General features: G+C 46.8%; 1 protein-coding gene and 1 pseudogene across 1 annotated transcript in view; one reads left to right on the top strand and one right to left on the bottom strand.

Moving 5' to 3' along the window:
* The window catches only part of LOC126295328 (adenylate cyclase type 6), a 2,630,635-nt gene that overhangs the window by 633,504 nt on the left and 1,983,644 nt on the right, over positions 1–13,487 (bottom strand). The window lies entirely within an intron of this gene.
* On the top strand, positions 808–925 carry LOC126295550 (5S ribosomal RNA; annotated as a pseudogene).

Below are 13,487 nucleotides of genomic sequence, written 5' to 3'. Positions count from 1 at the left end.
TCCCAACGTAGGGTGACAATTCGTTCACTGTGATGCGTCTGTCAGCAGTCACCAATTCGTTAACTCCCTGCACATTGTCTGGAGTGTGTGCAGTACGAGGCCTGCTGCTGCGAGGACAATCCTCAATATTGCCGTACCCGCTTTAGTCACGTAACCTGCTTGCCCACCGACTAACTGTACTGCGATCGACAGCAGCATCTCCGTACACCTTTTCCAGCCTCTTGTGGATGTTTCCCACTGTCTCGTTTTCACAGAACAGGAATTCTATGACAGCATGTTGCTTTTGACGAACGTCAAGTGTAGCAGCCATCTTGAAGACGTGCTGTGACGGCGCCACTCACGGGTACAGGTTGAACTAAGTTTGAAACCAAGAGGGACGGATGTATCTACACACTCTAAAACTTTCACACATGAAGAACGCAAACTGTATTTTTACACAAGTAGTGTGCATTTCTTTTAGAGTGACCCTCGTGTCACCCACCATACAGTGCAGACTTGGTTCCCTCTGATTTTCATCCCTTCGTCCACATGAAGCGCTGCCTATGGGGACAGAATTTTGGCACAGACAGCGGGCTGCAGTGGGTACTGGACAGTTGGATTCCAGGATGCGACAAAGAACAGCAACATCCACACATCCAGCCCCGACAGAACGTGTGGTACGAGCTTGGATATCAGCTCCCTCAAGAGACAGAATCCAGGTTTCCAGGACCAATTGCCACAGTTGTGGGCTAGCTTCCCCCAGGAGACGATACAGCGCCTTAATAACACCCTCCAAAAATGAATTACTGCATGCATTCAAGTCAGAGAGCCAACGGCCTTGCCGCAATGGTAACACCGGTTCTCGTCAGATCACCGAAGATAAGCGCTGTCGGGCTGGGCTAGCACTTTGATGGGTGACCATCCGGTATGCTGAGCGCTGTTGGCAAGTGGGGTGCACTCAGCCCTTGTGAGGCAAACTGAGGAGCTACTTGACTGAGAAGTAGCGGCTCCGGTCTCGGAAACTGACGTACGGCCGGGAGAGCAGTGTGCTGACCACATGCCCCTCCATATCCGAATCCAGTGATGCCTATGGGCTGCGGATGACACGGTGGCCGGTCGGTACCCTTGGCCCTTCATGGCCTGTTCGGGCTGAGTTTAGTTTTAGTTTTTATCCAAGTCAGAGGGGGTGCACTGATAAGCTGGCTTACACTGCCGAGTTCTTTCACTCGATTTTGGATTCGCTGATACAATATCACATACTCTATCAAACCTTGAAGTTCCATTTCGATTCACCCTCCTATTCTGGGTGGTCTACTTTTTCTGTTACGCAGTGTTATTTCTTGTTTAGTTCATTTTTAAATGGCTATATCACATGCATATGCCAGTATGACAAACATGTGTACTCGTTTTTTTCCAAGCGGTATTGGCGGTGATGAATTTCTTGATTATCTGCTCTGTAAAAAGACTGAAAATCGAGTGTGACGTAGAAAATCCTTGTATGAATCGAGAACATTTTTAAGTGACAGTTTCGTACCTTACTTCTGAAATTGGAGTTTTCACTGCATATTTCGTATGCTAGGGTGCGTGAATGTATACGACTGCATATGAATAAATGTGGAAGTTGCAGTGCTCTTTCGTCACACATCGTAAATAAGGCTTTATGTTACCAACAGCGGTGACAATAGTGGCGTGAAAGGAAGCACAGTACGTGTTTAGGAATTTGCATGAAACAGACATGAAGTCTTTATTCTCGGTTTCGCCGCTGCTCCGCGAATGCATGCTTTGTTACCCGGGCACTTCTCTCCACGGCAGCTTCCCTTATGGTTTGCAAGCTGCTCTCAGTGTATTCTCTCCTACACACAATGAAAACACACATTCGCTGCATTCTACGTGTATAATAAAATAAGACATTTCCTCCTTGCATGACATTACAGTAGCTAGCACCATCAATGGGTCTACAGGTGAATGGGATGAATCATACTCTTATTTATCACCTGAACAAAATAAAGTTAAATAATTAGCTTTTTCTATTCGTATTTTGATAAGAACAAGGCATCAGAAGAGGACTTCTGATGTCGCACATGATAAAGGGAGCCAGACTTAAGAGCAGGCAAGACACTTTCACAGCATTTGTCGACCTACAAAAAGTCTTTGACAAACTAAAATGACACAGGATGGTCGAAATTCTCAAGAAAATTTGTGTAAGCTAAAGGGCAAGTAGGGAAATCTCTAATATATATAAGAACCAACAAAAGAAATGGTAGAACAAAGTGCTACTGTTCAATTTATACTTCGATAAAGCAATGACAAAATGAAAGGTAGATTCTGAAGTGGAATTAAAATACATGATCAAAGTACAGAATGATAATTATTGAACTATATGAAAGAAAATCATGATAAATTCTGAATTGTTTGGGTTAGAATGTTCAATCTGCATGGATGGCCAGGGGGCACGATAGGAATTAGTATGCTCATGTATGGTTTGGCTTAGCGATGAAGCCCACTTTCATTTAAATGGGTTCATCAGCAAGCAAAACTGGCGCATTTGGGGGACTAGAAATCCGCACTACGTGACCGAGAAGTCACTTCACCCTCAATCGGTGGCTGTGTGGTGTGCAGTTTCCAATCACAGAATAATCGGTGCAATATTCCTTGACGCCGTAGTGATTACCGAATGGTACGTCAAGGTTTTGGAAGACAATTTCATTCCTATTGTCCAAAATGACCCTGATTCCGACAAGATAACTGCTTGTGTAATGGCCACAGATGGATTAACGTGTGTGAAACATTATTGACATGTGTTATTGATCCAAAAACAAACGTTAAATTAGAAATTTTAACACATAAAACTGAAGAAAAAGGTGCCGGTTGCAGCCATGATAGTACAGTATAGCATTTTGTTCATAAATGATCCATATAGTACAATTAGAGCAATGTTTTAATGACTTACATGATGTACAATGAATAAGTATAATTAGAAAAATAAATAGATAGAATTATGCAGAAGCATATAACATCTCACTAACATTGTAGTATAAGACTTTGCTGATGTAATATGTAGATAGTAAATGTATATCACAATATTTCTGTGAAAATAGGGATAAACAAAATTAATAATTGAAAGTAATAAAATTATGCAAACTGTATGGGATAGGCTCCAAATACCATAGACTAACATTTTTTGTTGTAATATGCAACTGGTAAATATGGAATGTAACAAAAAATTAATGAATGATATCACAATAAAAAGCAAAATTAGAAAAATAAATTGATAAAATTAAGCAGAAGTATGGGATTCATCACTAACTTTGTAACATAACTGTTTCTCACTTTGTTATGCCACTATCAAATTTAATGCACTATATTCCAGTGAATGAGATGGTGCTATATGAGTAAATAAAGTTTGAAAATTAAATGCACAGAAATAAAGAAAATACTTCTGAGTCTAAAATTGAAGATTAAATATATTTTGATTTGTTATGTAAACAATGAATTCAGTGCATAATGTTCAATTGGAAAAGTAAAAGATATGTAGTTAGGGAAAAAAGGACAACAATATGGTGTTGCATTATGCTAGTAGTTAATTTATTGCTTAATGTTCCACTGAATAAGGTGATGCAGCGCTAATTAGTAAAATTGGACAAAGAATTGACAAAACTCAGGAGTAAATATATAATAATATGTGACATCACATCATTAAATTTTTCACTAAATTTTTCACTACATTCTATATTTATACTGATTTGTTGATGTAATATGTAAATAGTAAATTTATAGCATAATTTTCCAATTAATGAGATGATTTCAAATCAACAAATTAAATTGAAAAAGAAGATAGATAAAATTAAGAAGTATGAGACCCATCCCTAATACAGTATCACAACAATCTGTTGCTGTGTTATGCTAGCACTACATTTAATGAGTAATGTTGAAAAGAAACACATAATACCACATGTAAAGCTGCGAAAGTAAATAAACAGATTAAGGTTTCTTAACTTTTGATCAATGATATTTTGTTCTATGATACACGTTTTAAATGTAGGGTTTATGTGCTGCAGAATGAGATGACTTTGTATAAGTACAATTGGAAATTTTTAATACAGAAAATGAAGTAGAATTGTAATGCTCATCCCAAATATTTGAGATTAAAAATTTTTTCGTGTATTATGCCAGCAGTGCATTTAGACCACAATGTTCCAGAGAGTAACCTGACATCATATAAACAAGTAAAATTACAGATGTAAAGAGATAAAATTAACTGTATCCCTAATATCATAAAATAAAGATTTGTTGATATGCAGATAGTAAATTAAGATCGGAGTACACTTCTAATTGGCATGACAACACTTAAATATGTGAAATTAGTAAAACAAAGTAACAAAATTAAGAAGTGTACAGGAGGTGTCCCTAATATTGGAACATAACAATTTGTTGATGAAATATGCAGATAGAAAAATTAGAGCCTAATGTTCCAATAGATGAGATGATGTTGCGCGAATGATAACAAATAGAAAAAAAGTATGCGTCATCAAGTAGAAGTTCAAACTGCATCCCTAATATTGCGGCATAAGGCATTCTTGCTGTGGTAAATTTGGAGTGTAGTGTTCCAGTGAATGAAATTATGTTATGTGAAAAAAATTGTAAAAGAACTGGTAAATAAATTTACTTAGGTAAAAAACACAGGTTGTATTTGTTATAGCGTAATGCTATGTGAACGTATAATGGAAACTCAAATGATAGTGTGACGGTGAATTAGATGATACCGCAAGAACAAGTAAAATTAGAAAAGTAAATAGAGAGAATTAAGGAGGCGTGGTGGAAATATTTGGTTAATGCGACGGCTGTCGGAGTGTTTTGTCTGTGCCGCGTGAGAGCTTTGGCTGCAGCTCGCAGCAGCCAGGCCGGCTATCCGTTGCTCGCTTTAGTCTCTGCTGGAGCGGCACTAACCGTGGAGAGACACACGGCGGAGAGGGGGAAATAAAAAAGGGAGGGAAAAAAGGGCGCACCGGCCGGGGCCCTTTGACGGCAAAGGGCGCGCGCCCCAGGGACGCGGCGGAAGGGCCGAAGGGCCAGCGGAAAGCGCGGAATACTTGGAGCGGCTCTTCGCAGAGCTATCGGAGAAACAGACGGGAGTGGAGTGGCGGATTCCGACTGAGATATTCCACTGAGGGTCTGTGTAAATAAAAATAAAAATACAATCCTGGAGCAGGAAGAGTGGGCTCTGTAATCGCTGAACTACGCCCGTCAGTACTTACACTTTATACGGCGTTCATCTGTATATTTATTTCCTCCTTCTCTTGTATCTAAGCATGCGTCCTTAAGAGGTTCTTTAATTATACGCATGACTCTAGTAGGTTCTTTTTCCTTCTTTATTCACTTCATAGACTGCATTAATCAGGTAATGTAGATCATCCACTGTAACGGAATTTTTTCATTCTTTTCTTGCAACGGAGTACCGCAGGGTACGAGAGGCCCTCTGCCGGTCACGCCCCTACAACCAATTCCCGCCCCGGCGTTAGCGATAACAGAGGGCGCAGAATATGTGCAGAACTACACTCCTGGAAATTGAAATAAGAACACCGTGAATTCATTGTCCCAGGAAGGGGAAACTTTATTGACACATTCCTGGGGTCAGATACATCACATGATCACACTGACAGAACCACAGGCGCATAGACACAGGCAACAGAGCATGCACAATGTCGGCACTAGTACAGTGTATATCCACCTTTCGCAGCAATGCAGGCTGCTATTCTCCCATGGAGACGATCGTAGAGATGCTGGATGTAGTTCTGTGGAACGGCTTGCCATGCCATTTCCACCTGGCGCCTCAGTTGGACCAGCGTTCGTGCTGGACGTGCATACCGCGTGAGACGACGCTTCATCCAGTCCCAAACATGCTCAATGGGGGACAGATCCGGAGATCTTGCTGGCCAGGGTAGTTGACTTACACCTTCTAGAGCACGTTGGGTGGCATGGGATACATGCGGACGTGCATTGTCCTGTTGGAACAGCAAGTTCCCTTGCCGGTCTAGGAATGGTAGAACGATGGGTTCTATGACGGTTTGGATGTACCGTGCACTATTCAGTGTCCCCTCGACGATCACCAGAGGTGTACGGCCAGTGTAGGAGATCGCTCCCCACACCATCATGCCGGGTGTTGGCCCTGTGTGCCTCGGTCGTATGCAGTCCTGATTGTGGCGCTCACCTGCACGGCGCCAAACACGCATACGACCATCATTGGCACCAAGGCAGAAGCGACTCTCATCGCTGAAGACGACACGTCTCCATTCGTCCCTCCATTCACGCCTGTCGCGACACCACTGGAGGCGGGCTGCACGATGTTGGGGCGTGAGCGGAAGACGGCCTAACGGTGTGCGGGACCGTAGCCCAGCTTCATGGAGACGGTTGCGAATGGTCCTCGCCGATACCCCAGGAGCAACAGTGTCCCTAATTTGCTGGGAAGTGGCGGTGCGGTCCCCTACGGCACTGCGTAGGATCCTACGGTCTTGGCGTGCATCCGTGCGTCGCTGCGGTCCGGTCCCAGGTCGACGGGCACGTGCACCTTCCGCCGACCACTGGCGACAACATCGATGTACTGTGGAGACCTCACGCCCCACGTGTTGAGCAATTCGGCGGTACGTCCACCCGGCCTCCCGCATGCCCACTATACGCCCTCGCTCAAAGTCCGTCAACTGCACATACGGTTCACGTCCACGCTGTCGCGGCATGCTACCAGTGTTAAAGACTGCGATGGAGCTCCGTATGCCACGGCAAACTGGCTGACACTGACGGCGGCGGTGCACAAATGCTGCGCAGCTAGCGCCATTCGACGGCCAACACCGCGGTTCCTGGTGTGTCCGCTGTGCCGTGCGTGTGATCATTGCTTGTACAGCCCTCTCGCAGTGTCCGGAGCAAGTATGGTGGGTCTGACACACCGGTGTCAATGTGTTCTTTTTTCCATTTCCGGGAGTGTATATTTTCATTCATTTGTGGCTCCTTTAGCGATTTGTTTTATGGTGTTTAATATCACCCGGTGCAATATCAATGGTGTTTAATATTTATGTCATTGACACTAGAGCAGATGTCAACCACTGTTTTTATCTCTTCGTCTTTTTAACAATATTACTTTTGTCGTGTTCTTTTTATTGCTTTTTGTTACTATAACACCTTTTATACTTTATAAGATTATTCAGACTTTAACTATTGTATCCCCCTTTTATTTTCGCTGTTCCGATTAATTGTTGAAAACTAGTGTGTGCCGACGTTAGTGACATCTGGTCAACTTACAACACAAACATCTTGTAGCTACTGTACGGCAGCTTGTTTTAAACAGTAGTACTGCTGACAACATGACTCGTGCGTGTGATGTTATCTACATATATGTATTTGACGATGCTGGTGCTGATTCCGCATTTAACATTCGACGATGCCACTATGGCTGAAGTACATTAGGATTCTGTTTTTATGAAACAGGTATGCCTCTTCATATTTAGAGTGCACAAATGTAAATTTGGTTAGTATTACTTTTCAATATGCTCTATGTATTGTTCTTAATCTGTATACTGTTTGAGAGTCTAATTATATTTTTCCCATTATTGCTGCAGATCTGATGATGGTCATTAAAGACCGAAATCGGTAATCTGTTAAACAAAAAAGATTGTGACCAGAGACGAAAATTAAAGAAACTGATTTGTATCTTGTTTTATAGGTTGAATGCAAAGCCCATTTCACCAGATATAGACTACAGGGTGTTAAAATTAAAAATTCCAGTTTCAAATCGCTGTAGAAACGTAACCACTGCTCAGAATCACGCGAAATTTGAACACCATATTACTGACGCAGGGGGAAACGTCATGTAACAAAAGAAAATTTAAGAAAAATTTGACGAGCAGATGGCACTGTAAGCGTCAGAATACTGAAACGAACAGGCGCGCGGCACACATATATCTCGCAGATTGTATCCGAGATTCCTGACATGGCTTTTGGTACGGTACAGGTATTTTACAAGAAAGGTGATTTTGTGGCAGAAGCCCTGCAGAAGTTGTGGACACAAACTGTATGAAAAAAGGCACTGGTCCGATGTCTGCTAAAGGTCTGGCGGCCGGAGTGGCCGAGCGGTCCTAGGCGCTACAGTCTGGAACCACGCAACCGCTACGGTCGCAAGTTCGAATCCTACCTGGGGCATGGCTGTGTGTGCTGTCCTTAGGTTAGTGAGGTTTAAGTAGTTCTAAGTTCTAGGGGACTGATGACCTCAAAGTCACATAGTGCTCTGAGCCCTTTGAACCATTTTTTTGCTAACGGTCTGGAGAAAAGTCCACAGAAAATCACCCATGTTCAGGAGTTGTTTCCTGCTGAAGAGCCAGCAAGAGAGTCGTTTGCTCTCAAACTTCTTATTATATGAAAGTGGACAATGAACCGCCGTGGAGTATTCTCTGGACGAACGAAGACGATTTCCGGCTCCAATGACATGTCACTACCCATAACTCCACAATATGGGCAACGGAAAATCCGCACGCCCTTCAAACTGTACCACTTCACTCTGGAAAGGCGACTGTGTGTTGCGGACTGACGGCATAATTTATCGTAGAGCCATACAGGGTGTTTGTAAATGAATATCGGGGTTTTAACGCTTTATAATATTTATTATATTAAACGCACAGGTATAAATGGAAAGAGCAACTGCCGGCTGCTGTGGAGGAGCGGTTCCTGGCGCTTCAGTCCGGAACCGCGCTGCTGCTACAGTTGCAGGTTCGAATCCTGCCTCGGGCATGGATGTGTGTGATAGGTTATTAGGTTTAAGTAGTTCTAAGTCCAGGGGACTGATGACCTCAGATGTTAAGTCCCAAAGTGCTTAGAGCCATTTGAACCATTTTTTTTGAAAGAGCCAATTTTACCAAGAACCTTATAAATGTTCAGTGTGAACACAGGACGACGAAGAGTTAGTGAAGAGACTGTTGAGCGAGTGAGATAGTAGTTCACTCGTAGCCCAAAGAAATCAATCCGGAATGCTAGTCGTGTATTACAAGTTCCCATGTCGACTGTTTGGAAAGTTTTAAGAAAACGCGTAGACCTACGTCCTTACCGTTTACAGTTATTACAGGCTCGAAAGCCGGCAGACCATGGATTACGTGCCAAATTCGCAAACGAAATATTGTTTCATGACGACGAGGATTTTCTGGGTCATGTTGTCTTCAGTGATGAATCGACCTATCACCTTAATGGACATGTTAACACTCACAATGTGGGCATCTGGGGCTCAGAAAATCCTCACGAGGTGGTACAAATGCAACGAGATTCCTCTGAAGTGACTGTTTTGCCGTGTCCCAGCGGAAAGTTTATTGGCCTTTCTTTTTTGCTGAACCTACTGTAACTGGCACATCTTACCGTGATATACTATAGCAATTGCTCTATCCTCAGTTGAAAGAACATGAGCCAAAGAACTTAATTTTCCAGCAAGATGGTGCGCCAACCTCACTGACATAGCGAAGTACGCGATTGGTTGACCTTCACTGTGCCCAAGCGCTGGATAGGCCGCAAGGGGCCCAATGACAGGGCTTGCTTTGGATCGCCTCCACGTTCACCCGACCTAACGCCATGCGATTTTTTCCTTTGGGGCTTCACCGAGGATCGTGAGTACGTGCCTCCACTACCGGCAGACTTCCCTGAATTAAGAAACCGGATGAAGCGATTGGTTGACCTCCACTGTGCCCAAGCGCTGGATAGGCGGCAAGGGGCCCAATGACAGGGCTTGCTTTGCATCGCCTCCACGATCACCCAACCTAACGCCATGCGATTTTTTCGTTTGGGGCTTCACCGAGGATCGTGAGTACGTCCCTCCACTACCGGCAGACTTCCCTGAATTAAGAAACCGGATGAAGTGATTGGTTGACCTCCACTGTGCCCAAGCGCTGGATAGGCGGCAAGGGGCCCAATGACAGGGCTTGCTTTGCATCGCCTCCACGATCACCCAACCTAACGCCATGCGATTTTTTCGTTTGGGGCTTCACCGAGGATCGTGAGTACGTGCCTCCACTACCGGCAGACTTCCCTGAATTAAGAAACCGGATGAAGCGATTGGTTGACCTCCACTGTGCCCAAGCGCTGGATAGGCCGCAAGGGGCCCAATGACAGGGCTTGCTTTGCATCGCCTCCACGATCACCCAACCTAACGCCATGCGATTTTTTCGTTTGGGGCTTCACCGAGGATCGTGAGTACGTGCCTCCACTACCGGCAGACTTCCCTGAATTAAGAAACCGGATGAAGCGATTGGTTGACCTCCACTGTGCCCAAGCGCTGGATAGGCCGCAAGGGGCCCAATGACAGGGCTTGCTTTGCATCGCCTCCACGATCACCCAACCTAACGCCATGCGATTTTTTCGTTTGGGGCTTCACCGAGGATCGTGAGTACGTGCCTCCACTACCGGCAGACTTCCCTGAATTAAGAAACCGGATGAAGCGATTGGTTGACCTCCACTGTGCCCAAGCGCTGGATAGGCGGCAAGGGGCCCAATGACAGGGCTTGCTTTGCATCGCCTCCACGATCACCCAACCTAACGCCATGCGATTTTTTCGTTTGGGGCTTCACCGAGGATCGTGAGTACGTGCCTCCACTACCGGCAGACTTCCCTGAATTAAGAAACCGGATGAAGCGATTGGTTGACCTCCACTGTGCCCAAGCGCTGGATAGGCCGCAAGGGGCCCAATGACAGGGCTTGCTTTGCATCGCCTCCACGATCACCCAACCTAACGCCATGCGATTTTTTCCTTTGGGGCTTCACCGAGGATCGTGAGTACGTGCCTCCACTACCGGCAGACTTCCCTGAATTAAGAAACCGGATGAAGCGATTGGTTGACCTCCACTGTGCCCAAGCGCTGGATAGGCGGCAAGGGGCCCAATGACAGGGCTTGCTTTGCATCGCCTCCACGATCACCCAACCTAACGCCATGCGATTTTTTCGTTTGGGGCTTCACCGAGGATCGTGAGTACGTGCCTCCACTACCGGCAGACTTCCCTGAATTAAGAAACCGGATGAAGCGATTGGTTGACCTCCACTGTGCCCAAGCGCTGGATAGGCCGCAAGGGGCCCAATGACAGGGCTTGCTTTGCATCGCCTCCACGATCACCCAACCTAACGCCATGCGATTTTTTCCTTTGGGGCTTCACCGAGGATCGTGAGTACGTGCCTCCACTACCGGCAGACTTCCCTGAATTAAGAAACCGGATGAAGCGATTGGTTGACCTCCACTGTGCCCAAGCGCTGGATAGGCGGCAAGGGGCCCAATGACAGGGCTTGCTTTGCATCGCCTCCACGATCACCCAACCTAACGCCATGCGATTTTTTCGTTTGGGGCTTCACCGAGGATCGTGAGTACGTGCCTCCACTACCGGCAGACTTCCCTGAATTAAGAAACCGGATGAAGCGATTGGTTGACCTCCACTGTGCCCAAGCGCTGGATAGGCCGCAAGGGGCCCAATGACAGGGCTTGCTTTGCATCGCCTCCACGATCACCCAACCTAACGCCATGCGATTTTTTCGTTTGGGGCTTCACCGAGGATCGTGAGTACGTGCCTCCACTACCGGCAGACTTCCCTGAATTAAGAAACCGGATGAAGCGATTGGTTGACCTCCACTGTGCCCAAGCGCTGGATAGGCGGCAAGGGGCCCAATGACAGGGCTTGCTTTGCATCGCCTCCACGATCACCCAACCTAACGCCATGCGATTTTTTCGTTTGGGGCTTCACCGAGGATCGTGAGTACGTGCCTCCACTACCGGCAGACTTCCCTGAATTAAGAAACCGGATGAAGCGATTGGTTGACCTCCACTGTGCCCAAGCGCTGGATAGGCCGCAAGGGGCCCAATGACAGGGCTTGCTTTGCATCGCCTCCACGATCACCCAACCTAACGCCATGCGATTTTTTCCTTTGGGGCTTCACCGAGGATCGTGAGTACGTGCCTCCACTACCGGCAGACTTCCCTGAATTAAGAAACCGGATGAAGCGATTGGTTGACCTCCACTGTGCCCAAGCGCTGGATAGGCGGCAAGGGGCCCAATGACAGGGCTTGCTTTGCATCGCCTCCACGATCACCCAACCTAACGCCATGCGATTTTTTCGTTTGGGGCTTCACCGAGGATCGTGAGTACGTGCCTCCACTACCGGCAGACTTCCCTGAATTAAGAAACCGGATGAAGCGATTGGTTGACCTCCACTGTGCCCAAGCGCTGGATAGGCCGCAAGGGGCCCAATGACAGGGCTTGCTTTGCATCGCCTCCACGATCACCCAACCTAACGCCATGCGATTTTTTCCTTTGGGGCTTCACCGAGGATCGTGAGTACGTGCCTCCACTACCGGCAGACTTCCCTGAATTAAGAAACCGGATGAAGCGATTGGTTGACCTCCACTGTGCCCAAGCGCTGGATAGGCGGCAAGGGGCCCAATGACAGGGCTTGCTTTGCATCGCCTCCACGATCACCCAACCTAACGCCATGCGATTTTTTCGTTTGGGGCTTCACCGAGGATCGTGAGTACGTGCCTCCACTACCGGCAGACTTCCCTGAATTAAGAAACCGGATGAAGCGATTGGTTGACCTCCACTGTGCCCAAGCGCTGGATAGGCCGCAAGGGGCCCAATGACAGGGCTTGCTTTGCATCGCCTCCACGATCACCCAACCTAACGCCATGCGATTTTTTCCTTTGGGGCTTCACCGAGGATCGTGAGTACGTGCCTCCACTACCGGCAGACTTCCCTGAATTAAGAAACCGGATGAAGCGATTGGTTGACCTCCACTGTGCCCAAGCGCTGGATAGGCGGCAAGGGGCCCAATGACAGGGCTTGCTTTGCATCGCCTCCACGATCACCCAACCTAACGCCATGCGATTTTTTCGTTTGGGGCTTCACCGAGGATCGTGAGTACGTGCCTCCACTACCGGCAGACTTCCCTGAATTAAGAAACCGGATGAAGCGATTGGTTGACCTCCACTGTGCCCAAGCGCTGGATAGGCCGCAAGGGGCCCAATGACAGGGCTTGCTTTGCATCGCCTCCACGATCACCCAACCTAACGCCATGCGATTTTTTCCTTTGGGGCTTCACCGAGGATCGTGAGTACGTGCCTCCACTACCGGCAGACTTCCCTGAATTAAGAAACCGGATGAAGCGATTGGTTGACCTCCACTGTGCCCAAGCGCTGGATAGGCGGCAAGGGGCCCAATGACAGGGCTTGCTTTGCATCGCCTCCACGATCACCCAACCTAACGCCATGCGATTTTTTCGTTTGGGGCTTCACCGAGGATCGTGAGTACGTGCCTCCACTACCGGCAGACTTCCCTGAATTAAGAAACCGGATGAAGCGATTGGTTGACCTCCACTGTGCCCAAGCGCTGGATAGGCCGCAAGGGGCCCAATGACAGGGCTTGCTTTGCATCGCCTCCACGATCACCCAACCTAACGCCATGCGATTTTTTCCTTTGGGGCTTCACCGAGGATCGTGAGTACGTGCCTCC

The sequence above is a fragment of the Schistocerca gregaria genome, chromosome 11, assembly GCF_023897955.1.
Source record: "Schistocerca gregaria isolate iqSchGreg1 chromosome 11, iqSchGreg1.2, whole genome shotgun sequence".
NCBI lineage: Eukaryota > Metazoa > Arthropoda > Insecta > Orthoptera > Acrididae > Schistocerca > Schistocerca gregaria.
The sequence above is the reverse complement of the archived record's forward strand: the minus strand, read 5'-3'. Positions and strand labels throughout refer to the sequence as shown.